At 39.6% G+C, this 12,083-nt stretch overlaps 1 long non-coding RNA gene across 3 annotated transcripts in view; it reads left to right on the forward strand.

Annotated features, from left to right (window-relative positions):
• Positions 1-7,361, forward strand: part of LOC108446601 — a 72,498-nt gene extending 65,137 nt beyond the window's left edge. For 2 of the 3 annotated variants that reach the window (XR_001861827.1, XR_001861829.1), the window contains one exon: positions 587-7,361. This is a non-coding gene — a long non-coding RNA (uncharacterized LOC108446601). The remainder of the gene's footprint in view (positions 1-586) is intronic. The other variant, XR_001861828.1, reaches the window with a different exon arrangement.
• Positions 7,362-12,083: the final 4,722 nt, after the last annotated feature.

Consider the following 12,083-nt stretch of genomic DNA (forward strand, 5'->3'; position numbering starts at 1 on the left):
TTAATACTTGTACATGTCAAACGTGCTGTCAAATTAGGTAGAAATTTGTCAGTTCAATAAGTGAGGTTAAGTCAAGGTTAAGTGAGTCAGTAAGGTTCAGTAAGTGTGAATGGGCAGAAACAGAAGCAGAGAATCAAGATAAGCATATATAATTTTACCATCAGGAAATTGGGATAGAAGTAATGTAAAAGGGTCCATCTCTAAGACTACTGCTTTCCTAATGAAAATGATGAGCTGCACTCACAGGGGTGTGAAGGCATGAACATCAGATTGTTTAACATCCAGAAGCAGTGCCGTAATAAGAGTCACAAAACTATCAGTCATAAAATGGCCATAAAGTAAATGAGACAACTATTAAGGTGAAAATCACTGCCTAGAAAATAAACCTGCCTGTTATCAATATAGACCATATTTAAAAATATAAATCTCTCTGTATAGGTATTTTACTGTCTCCTTATAATATCATTGCTTAAAATACAGATTAGGAATATCAGACATTTGTTAGTAGTATCGTCACTGAGTTAAGTGTCTATGTGGTGTTGCTTGTACATTTTATTGTTTAGATATATTCTATTATTTTTTACAGCTATGTCTGACATGGATCAAAAAACATTTCTGCAAATGCAGAACAGACGATCTGCTTTTACTTCTGCAAAGTTCACGTTGAAAGAAAAGTAAATCTTCTTCACATGGCTTCTCTGCCTGAAAAACTGCATGGAAAGGGAGGAAATAATGTATTGCAGGGGAGAAGCCATAAACTGTGAATGTGAGTTATATTAAGAGCTCAGACTCCCATTAATCCTTTTATTTCACACACTCTCCAGAAAAGCTGGGAGCCTAAGGAGACCTGAGCATACCATCTTTTCAAGGTACATAATGCCATGGCTTCACACGAATTAGCCCCAGCAAGTACCTACCAAAGTGAGGGAGAATCAAGTCTCAAGGCAGCAACTTTCTTTCCAGCAGTTACAACATATAATGACAGAAAAGCACAAAGAAAAGTACTTAGCAGAAAATTTGTCCCAGTCTTCAGCATCATCCTGGCTTTACTTTGGAAAATCTGCTTTGTTCCTGGGGGAATGAGTCAGGTACCCAGCAGTGACATTTATGGAAATTGTTTGTATGTCTTGGGATCAGAATATCCACCTGGAGGCTGGTAGTGCTGTTCAGAGGGGAGGCTTGTGCATGCTGGGGATATGTTTCCTCCTAAATGCATGTATTTCCCAGCTTTGTCATGGGAACTGCAAGGAGCATTTGTAGACGTAGGAGCCTTGAGAGAAAGCTAACAAGACAGACAGTAGGACAAGGTACTGAGGGAAGAAAATGGCACAGATGTACTGGAATCATTAAAGCTACTCTGCTTTATACTAGCTGAAAGTCTAACTGAGGGATCAACAACAGATTTAAACAGCACCAAAAGAGCAAAATTCTAACCTCAGCTAAACTAAGGCTTGAAACTTTAGCCTCTTCATGTTGCATGAATTTCAAGGAATTAGTAGTTTTCAACGCTACTGAAGCATAGCAGATCTGCAACTGTCAAAATGTTGCTAGTTATAAAACATGTGGTTAGGGAGATAGGGAAAGGTCCTTGTCCACATCCTCATCTGGCCACTCAATACATTTCACTTCCAAAATGAAACACAGAATTATTTAAAATTAACTGACTGCAAATACAAAGTGTACTTTGCAGGTGATGTGACTGTGTTTGCTCTGTTGAGGATGAACAGAAGAGGGCTCATGGAGGGAACTATTATGTCCTGCTACTTCCTTTAAAGCAATTTTAAGGAGCATCAGGTGCTGCTCATAGCTGTGACTACATCTGACTACCCACTCCAGGCAGGCATTAAGGAGCCATAAGAGGCATTTGATGCCTCTCCACCTCCCAGGGTTGAGCAGCCACTGAGATCTTCATGAGTGCTTCTTTGAGAAAGGAAAAGAAACTTTCATGTGGCTGCCTGTGATGCTGCAAGGGGTGGCATTAACCCCACTCGTTACTATGGAGATGCATTCTGTCATCCCACTATAATCATTTTGACAATGACATTTTGTTGTTTGCTTATGAGCCTGCTGTTAGGAGAAAGCATTTTTGTCAGAGATTAAGAAGAGCTGTTTGAGACTCCTGCTTGTACATCATGCAGAAAAGGGCTGAACAACAGAGTGCACAAGTGCTTCAGCAGGGATCTGCCTCCACTAGAACTGAGCAGGACTGTGGTGTGCCTGAACTAGAAAATACTGTACAGAAGGTGTGGATGCATTTTCAAGAGACTACAACAGCACTCACAGCATTAACCAAGGGCAAATTATCTGAATAGTTGTATGCACGTTAAAAAAGATAATGTGCTAAGTGAGGCATGAGATTCATCTTTGTATTTCATCGTGTTCAATACATTCTTTAATAGTTCTTGAACAAAAAAAAGCAGTGGGCTTCTGCCCAGTTATCACCACATTAATTTGGTCATCCTGGGGGCCTGTAATTAATTGTCCATTCTAATGTCCCAAGTTAGGAGTGACTCCATTAGCACTGTAGAAATTTGTAATAAAATAAGAAGAATGGTAAGAATGGAAACGTGTGTGCAAAGGCACCAGAAGAAACAGCAGAGCAAAGTTTAAAAGGAGAGGAATGTGTTAATCACCCTTGAGCTCAGTATCTGTGGTTTCATGTGAACAAACTGAACTAAAGTTAAAGCTGACAAGTGGATAAAGAACAGGACTACAGCTTATCAAGCTAAGAAAATAAAAGTTGTGAAATTCAGGAATTTTGCCTAACATTTACAAAGGGTGAGTCAAAATCACAAGGCAAGAAATCCAAAACAGCATCCACTCCTAGAAGACAGAAAAGACAATTCAAAAGCCCAAGATACATGTTGAGGCCACAGTTGTTGATGATCTTTGTCCTCCCTGTTGCATACAAATGGTCCAAAACTGCTTGGCCACAGGTGTCTTGGTACTTATGAGTACAGAGGAAAGTGTGTGAATGAAACCTATGAGAGATTGAGAAGGAATGGGTAAAAGTAACTTACTTAGGGATTTTAGTTTTGCAAAATCACTTTTATTTTCATAAGATCTCTTACAGAATTTAGTTACAGTCATTTCTTACAAAGGCCACAGAGTAATATGAGTACAAAGGTCTGAAATGAGCATTAAGATGTTCTGAATATGAGGATTCCTGGGATGGTTTTGTAGGTTTTTTTGTGGGTTTTTTTTTTTTTTTTGGGTTTTTTTAGACTAAATAATGTAACTGGGGAAAAAAATCTAGAAGATTTTCTTCAGCGTGTTTCTGTTCTAGGATTCCAAAAGGAAAAATTAAGTCTAACTTTTTGCAGGTAAGGAAGTACTGGTCTGAATTTATCTTAATTATGTTAATTGCTTAGACAATTAAAGTTAGACCTTAAAGTTAGACAACTTTAAGGTACAGTTGCATGAATATTTGCCTGCTGGCAAATTAATTGGATATAGATCAACCCCAACCTCTTCACAGTAGCATTGCATGGAGGCTGTGCCACAGACTGGATCAACAGAATGAGCCAAATCACAAAAAGCCTAAAAACCACTACCAACAATAAAACCACCGGATTTCTTCTATTTTAATCTCTCTATTTGCCAGAATATTGCCTTGGTTTGATCTAGAGCATTTGGGTCCTCAGAGAATCAGTATGGACAATGGAGGAGACAGGAAAGAGAAGCCTGAGAAGGAATGATGGTGCCTTTTAAGGTCACAAAGGACTATTCTGCTTTCCCTTACTACCTTTGAAGTAGAGTCATCCTGCTCAGCAGTTTCTGTCTTGGTTCTCTTTTCCCTTGGGCTTGTCTTTATTTATTTATGAATGCTAGAGAAAAGAAAGGAAAGGTCAGAGGGCCAGGAACAGCTAATATGGGGCCTGATGCTGGTGGATTTGCTGCCCAGGATCTACCAAGCACATATTAGCTCCAAGCCCTGCCAGCAGAAATCAAGCACAGCTGAGCCACTTTGGAGAGCAAATGGTCAGGCACTGCCTTAGGGGCAACCTTAAACGTGTCCTAAGTCTTGCCATAATGGAACTGCATTTGCCATGGGACAAATCCACTGGGGGTACTGTCTCCCACAGTGGTCTTCTTCACAGGGATATTACCCGGCCTAATAGACAGTGATCTTGACTTATTCTCATGAATTCCTTCTGAATTTGGCATATATCTTTTCAAAGCCTCAGAATGTCAAGGAATCAAAGGGCAGCCTAAGAAACTGCCCATCCAGCAGCTGAACAAGGAAAACCAGGGCTGTGCAAATTCTGCCTGGCTGACATAGCATGGTCTTTGTTTTGTGTCTCTTAGGACAGCCACAGCTTTTTCCTTGAAGTAATTGGTTTTCTAAGTCATAGTCTAGTGTTGAGGGACTGCAACGGGACTGGAGTTATTTCTCTGTACAATTGCTGACAACTACACAAGGACATTTTAACAACTGCAAAGTGAAAGCAGACAAGCCGCAAGAAGGACTGCATGGCATGACAAAGGCATGACTTTTGCTCTGCCTATATTCTAGATGACATTTAAGTCAAATTTCTCTTTTCTGGTCTCTGAAGATCCTCTAAGATTTATTAGTAGGCTAAAATGTCTGGCCAATCTCAGCTTTCTCTTTATATTTTAAGTATTCTCCTTTATAAAGGAAAATAGCCTTTGTTTTGAAAAACTAAACCTGCCAGACTTTAGCAATACTGCTCGAAGTACAGCTAAGGCAAAGTGTGTTCCTTGCCCCAGGCTTTGTATCCTCACTGTGACAATACAGGGTGTATGTAGCTCAGCTTCATATATAAACTCTAACACTCCTTGGCAATTGAGATCAGCACCTCCTGGGAAGCAGCCCAAGAACCCAAGTAGTGATGTCAGCCATGGCATGACCGACCAGTCTCTTCTGCTGGTGAGGGCACTGAGTCTATGTTAAGTAGTACAGTGTGACCAAAGTCTTAATTCAGCACCCATCCTACATGAACTACTGCTCATATAAACACTGCATGTGTGAGGACATGGTCATACAAATGTTTTAATTGTGGAGTAACCTCTAGCAGCTTCCCTGAAAAGCTTTTAAGCGGACTATTTCCATTATCTGTTCTGCTTTGGTTGTCTTAAGCATGTAAGTTCTGATCATATACAAGATTCGAGAGGTGTGTCACTGTTACTTAAAAGTGTGGAAGTGATAATCCTCTCTCCTTTTCTGGAATCATTTCACTTCAATCCAGCTTAGCTTTGAAGTTGTCTTTCACTGACTGCCTCACAAAGAGTCTGAAAGTCACCGTGGACACAATGCCCTGATCACTGCGATTTCTGGCTGGTTTTTGAGCTCCATCAGTAACCCCATCCCATCAAAATTTCTCCATGAAGTAAATTCCTCCTTCCTTCCCATCATGTCCCACATACCTGCTTCCTGTCAAACCATAATTTAATCTGCAGTCTCCTGCTTAACTGCAGTTTACAATGCTTTACAGAATTTCAAATGTGTGAGACACATTGCTTGGTTTTTTTAAACTGAATTAAGGACTAAGACAATATTTCACAGGAAAAGCTTTAATTTTAAGTGCCTTATTTACATCAGCAGCATCAAATGTTTTACTGCTTAAAGTTGCCAAGGTTTTACATTGGAAAATTAGCTTTAGTGTAAATGAACTTTGGAAAACCCAGATGTCTACACAATGATTCTTGAAAGATTTTAATTTCCCACCACGTTTCTTTGCTCACACTTTGCATGAGCCTCATTAACTTTCAGCTGAGATACAGAAATAGCTTCCTTCAGCTTGTAACCTCTGATTTGTTGAAAATACGGGCTTTTTTTGTGTCAGATCTATCACACAAATCACAATATTTTCTGTTATTATTACCAAATTTGCATGGTTTGTAACTGGGCATGATTTTTCTGACTTCCTCACAGTCCCATTAGCTGCAGGAGCATATTTAAGCCAGGAAGAGACTGTGCAACCAGGTAACACAAAACTGACCATATATTTTGGAGCTGTTCAGAGTGTGGTCCACTGGTGTACCTGTCCAGCTTTGTGACACTGTACTACTGAGAGTAATAGCCTTATTCCAGTAAAAATCTGCAGGAAAGCAGTGCTAACAAGTCCCTGTGAGGATGGAACATTTATCCCTAACTCTGGCTTCCCAGAGAAGACTCTCATCTCCATAAAAGATTTCAGGTAAGCTCTGAAGCTACTGAGATTCACAGAGAGGCGAGTTCAAAATCTGCATTCAGGTGCCTCTCTACCAGTTGGATGGATCCTGGTTTGATTTAGGACCCTTCTCTCCCTATCCAGGACTGGAAGCCCTGAACTCCTTAGGACGGGACCTGCAGTTCAAGCCTTCCAGCAGTAGTCTGCAGTCGAGGTGTCATCAGCCCTACCTGCTCATGCAGGATGTCTGGATCTGGGTCCTCCCTAGGGGTAAAAACAACCTGATCATGAGGCTCTTGCATGGGAGTTTATTCCCTGAAGAAAATGTGGCTTATCCCTGCATGCTCAGGATGCACACACCAGTGGGGGCATCCTGAAAGCCAGGGCATGGCATCACCCCTTCATGCCTTTGGATGCAACTCTTCAGTGAGAGAGGCAAAGATCATCCTAAAGAGAGGCTTGGGGTTGGGCAAGATTGCTTCAGGTTCTTCTCAACTTGTTTTAGTCTGAGCTTCAGTCTCTACCCTGCAGTTTAATGAAATCTGCCTCTTAGAAAATACTTCACAAACTCAGATGTAGACAATCTGTGGGAAGTTCCTTGCCTGCAAGAGACAGTCCTCACTGGAGAGTCCTTAACACTGTGGATGTAGTTTTTAGAGAAGAATCCCAAACACTTTGCTGTTCTGTGAAATGTACTGTGGAGCCAGTGTCTGTTGCAGGCAATTGGATGCCCCTCTGGCCACCAGCATGTGAACAGGAAAGGTAACTGCACAGCAGGTTTTTATTCAAATATGATCAACAGAGGACAGAGCAAGAGTCTGTTAACAGAAAACATTGCCTTCTCCATCGTGCTGCTCACACCCTTTCTGTGTCTTTCTAAGAATAACCCCGTCTCTCTACATAGTGGGGTTATTTTGGGGTTTTTTATGTAAAGAAGAGAATCTGCAGGCTTCGAAAGTGACTATGTGGACCAATGGTTATGAGATGTTAAAAAAAATTAAATGAAAATTTTTTTCAAAATGTTGTTTACATAGTCAGCATTGCAGTTTTGCCAAAAAAAAAAAGCAGATTAACTTTGCTCAGTGTAATTAATACTGTTTATTTGCTAGAGGCAGAGCTTTGATCACTTCACTAACTCTTTTTATGAAATTTTGAATGTGGATTTCATTAAAATTTGTAAAATTGCTGAAAACACTCTCAGTTCTTAGAAACAAACAAATAAAAAACTTCCAGAAAAAATAGTCAATTTTTTTTCTTTTATGTTTTGTTTTGCTTTTCATGATAATATTTGTGAAGTTACAGCTATTACCTTTTTTATTGAAGATTCCAGATTGTTTTCCAATCATCTTTTTCCATTCGATCATTTCACAGTTTATTAAGTTCCCATGTCCTGAGACAAGTAGTAAACACTCTGCAGATGACTTATATAGATGTCTAGATAGATAAAATGAATCTTAAGAGAACAATAACTTTCCCAAAGTCACAAAACAAGGTCAGAGTAAAGCAGCAGAAGTGTGATGGCTTGTCTCTGTGTAGAAAATTGTCACAGTAATTGTTTGAAAGATTAATCTTTGTCACAAATGATTGTCACGCAAATTAATCTAGAGCAGAAAGAATTAATCAAAAATCTGCTCCTTGTGACAAGAATTGTCACTCATGAGCCTCAGAATGTACTCCTTGCAAAGCAAAATCAGTAAAAATGATTCCAGGGAACACAACATAAAATTAATTATTGGCAATTTAATGGCAACTTCGTGTCAAACTTTCTGCTGAGAAGCTAGGAGGAGGGGCATGGCATCTGTAGGAAAACTTTGCAAGCAAAAACCTTCCTCAATCTAGGGAAAATCTACTCCAAGTGCTCCAAAGTCCAGTTTGTCCCTGCCTCTGGCTGAAGCAAGATTATTTGGTTAGATTGAGCCAGGTCATAGAAGAGAAGTGTTTAATCCTCAAAGCATGAACAAGAAGGGAGATACTTGGCTTTCCTGGAGTAAGAATGGAAAACTTTCAAACTCCCTCATATGTCATAAAGCCACTTTGAGCTATGATCCTTGAACCACTCACTTCTAGTGGAGTTGAAAAGACTGAATGACTGGCTAATGATCCCTCCCTGAGGAAGCTCACAGAAAAGTGTCTGAGATGAGAATTAGAGCTTCAAAATCTAGATCCTATCCACTTTTAAACAAAAATAAGCACATCTTACTCTGCCTGTGTTTGTTACCTGGCACTCTGCCTCTAGGAGTTTCCCTTGCAGGCAGTGCCTTACAGCCTTTTTGCCAAGGGCAGCAGACAGATTTTTGAAAGTCTCTTCAGTACCTTACCGTCTTTGAGCATTACTCATTTCCAGCCTGCATTTCCAGGTCTCCTTTTTGCCTCTTTCTTCTTTGGCTAACAAGGTCTGTTTAGATCCTCTTACCCCATCGATATTTATGGTGGCTGACCATATAGAGTGTAAGTGGCTGGGTTTGTGTCATGCTCCAGGTATAATCCTTATTGATTTACTGTTCTCATCTGTCTCTGTACTGGAAACATCATTCCTGATATGTCACACAATTGCATCAACCTTTGTGTGGCTGAATCATGTTGATGACTCATGGCCATACTGTGAATGATTATTTCCAGTCTGGGCTTTCTCCTTTCCTCACACTGGCACAGTTCAGCCTCCAGCTTACAGCAAATCCTTTTATTAGTGTCTGTGTGCCTGACCTAGCACCTCGGGATGTTAAATTTAATCTGACTTTTATTGCTTCATTGCTCAAGATTATCAGGTCTCTCCTATATGGTATTCTAACCTTCGTCTCTGTTAACATCATCTCCCAGATTTGTGTCATTAATTATTATTATTATTATTTATTTTTGTGCCCTGTTATTGTGAACAATTGACATAATGGCTGATCATGATCACATTGTATTTTGCTGGCTTCATCTTCCTTCAGTGTTAGTTGTTGTTACCTATCCTGGAGCCAGATGTTTTTCTAAAACTAAATGTAATAATTTCCCATGTCTTTGCCTTAAGCATTAATAATTCGTCCTTGGAATGTGTGTGAGCCTTAGCAGAAGGTCAGCTGGGTTGTATTTATCACATTCCTTCATTTGAACATAGTCCAATATATCACAGAAAGATACCAAGTTTATCTGCCAAAATCTATTGCTGTCAATTCAGATTGTATTGTATCACATTTTCTGCTTATCTCCAATTTGTTAGGTGGTCTTTCTTTTGAAATTTGTTCCAATACCTTGCATACATAGGAAACATGGCTAATAGTCCTGTAACTTCATGGGTACTTCTTCTCTTTTCAAAATACAAGTTCTGTATTTTCTAATTTCTAATGCTAATGCACTAGCCAGAGATGAATAGGATCATTTAGAAAAGCTTTGCTGCAGGACTTGTAATTTCACAATCTAATACTTCATGGCTGAAGATTAATCTGCTCCAAAAGTTTCAGACACTGAACTTCAATGCTTTTTTTAATCCTTGTCTGTTGGAATTTTTCTTTTTGAATATTCATTCCTATTATGCATCTTCTCATCTGACCCATTATTAAAGACAAGGGTAAATAAGCCATATAAATAAGCCTAGTTGTCTTCTTTCTCAATTTTGCACTTTCTATGTGGGTCCTCTCAGCTTCAGTGTTTTCCTTTTTTCATAGACTGATCTAGCAGATTTTTATTGCTATGATTTTTAACTTAAAACCATAAAAAATGTAGTTATTTATCTCAGCCTCTAGCAAAAATTTCATGTAGTGCTTATGGCCTTCATTTGTATGAGCCAGTCCACAAAGCTTTAGGCAAATATCATAGTGCCAACGAGGTCTATCAGGGTACATCCATACTGATCCACCTTACAATGCACCAGTAATGCCTTTCTCTCGAGTCACTTAATGTTTCACAGAATCATAGGATCATAGGATTATAGAACGGTTTTTGTTGGAAAGGACCTTAATCATCTTATTCCAACCCCCCACTTTCTAATAGACCAGGTTGCTCAAAGCCCCATCTGACCTGGCCTTGAATGCTTCCAGGGATGGGGCATCCACAGCTTCTCTGGGCAACCTGTTCCGATGCCTCACCACTCTCACAGTGAAGAATTTCTTATTAATATCTAATATAAATCTAGCCTCTTTCAATTTAAGCCTCTTCTGTAGCCCCCTTTAGGTACTGGAAAGTGCTCTAAGGTCTCCCTGGAGCCTTCTCTTCTCCGGGCTGAGCAACCCCAACTCTCTCAGCCTGTTTTTGTAGGAGAAGTGTTCAAGCCCTCTGACCATATTTGTTACTGTCCTCTGGATTCACTCCATCAGGTCCATGTCCTTCCTCTGCTGGGGACCCCAGAACTGGATGCAGCTCTGCAGGTGGGGTCTCACAAAGACAGAGCAGAGGGGCAAAATCCCCTCCCTTGCCCTGCTGGCCACACTGCATTTGATGCAGCCCAAGACACAGATGGCTTTTGGGCTGCAAATGCACATTTTTCCTAAATACTTTATATTGATGTGCTTACATTTCTTTTTTGTTCTGATCAGATCCCACTTTTCAATCAACTGTTCAGGAGGAAAACCATTTATCTCCTGTTTAATTAAACTTGTAATCTTAAGTTTTTCCTTATCATTTAGTTCAGTTTAATTTTTGTCTTACCCATTAACAGATACAGATCTAAGTTCGTAATCCTGGTTTGCACAACAGATGTCATTAAACATATCGCTGCATCTGGACAGTTTTCCCCTAAGGTGAACTACATTTTGACAGTTCTCTCTGCCAGATGTCATTTATGATCTGGCTAAACTGGAGGCCTCTTTTCTATAAGGAGCTGGTATTTCTTTAAAAGATCCTTGTAAAGCTAGTTAAAAAATTTTGTTTCAGAAAATTCAGATTTGGCAAAAGCCTCATTGTTCAGGAAGATTTTCTGTAGTTCCAATGTCACATTTCTGGCATAAAAAAAAAAATCACAAAGACTTTTTTTGTCAGAAGTTCAACAAATTGCACTATGGTATAAGTAAAAATAATTAAGCCAACTTAAAAATTAGAATTTATGTCTTGAACTCTCAAATTTTTGTCAGGGCTCTTTTTCTTTATGTTGACTTCATTTTAATTGATTTCTAGCAGAAGGGAGAAAACACTTCCAACCTAATGCTGCTTCTAAAATAAAATCTTAATTTAAAAACCTCCTCAAGTTCCCTTCCCTTAAGCGTGTACAACAAGTGAGAAGCACTTTGGATGAACAACATGCAACACTCTGTGTGGATCCTGAACTGCCTCGTTGCTGCCCTGCTGCTGATCCTAGTGGAGTCTGCTGTTGTTGGTTGTCATGGAAAGCAGCCTGAGTGCTCTGCTCTGTCATTTCCATATACACCTGACACTTGCTGAGCCCCTTCCAAGGGCCATTATGTAACCTGAGACATAAGAAATTGGCATTTTATGCTTAGCTCTTCCCAGAATTTACTCGCTTTCAACCAATATCTTTTCTCTAAGGTGTTTTTTGGTGCCACTGCTTTAGTCCTACCACTGAACAGCAAATTGAAGTAGTTCCTTGACTGGATCTACTTATAAAGAGTAGATTAACTGCTTGCAGTAATCTTCAATGTACTGAAGAGATGTGGATACAAGCACACATTGAATGCTTTAAGGCAGGAAAGAATAACCTGCAGTTTTTGTGGAGAGACTAAAATTGTATTTTTGTATTCCTGTATCATGCTTATGTGTAGAAGGGAAAATTCTTTTAAGCTCAGTCTCTCCTCCAAAACTTGCTGACTTTTTCTTGTCCTTTTCTTTGCTCTTGTTAAGCTCAGTGCCCAGCTGTCTAAGCAGATGGCATATACCATATGACAGCTGTGAAACGGATGTTTCTGACAGGTACCATCACAGGGACATACCATGCAGCCTCCTGACGTACATCAAAGCACTGTGGATAACTAGGCATGATGAATATATAATGAAATAGTGAAAACATAGCGACTTTCA

Source organism: Corvus brachyrhynchos, unplaced genomic scaffold (assembly GCF_000691975.1).
Source record: "Corvus brachyrhynchos isolate BGI_N302 unplaced genomic scaffold, ASM69197v1 scaffold202, whole genome shotgun sequence".
Classification (NCBI taxonomy): Eukaryota; Metazoa; Chordata; class Aves; order Passeriformes; family Corvidae; genus Corvus; species Corvus brachyrhynchos.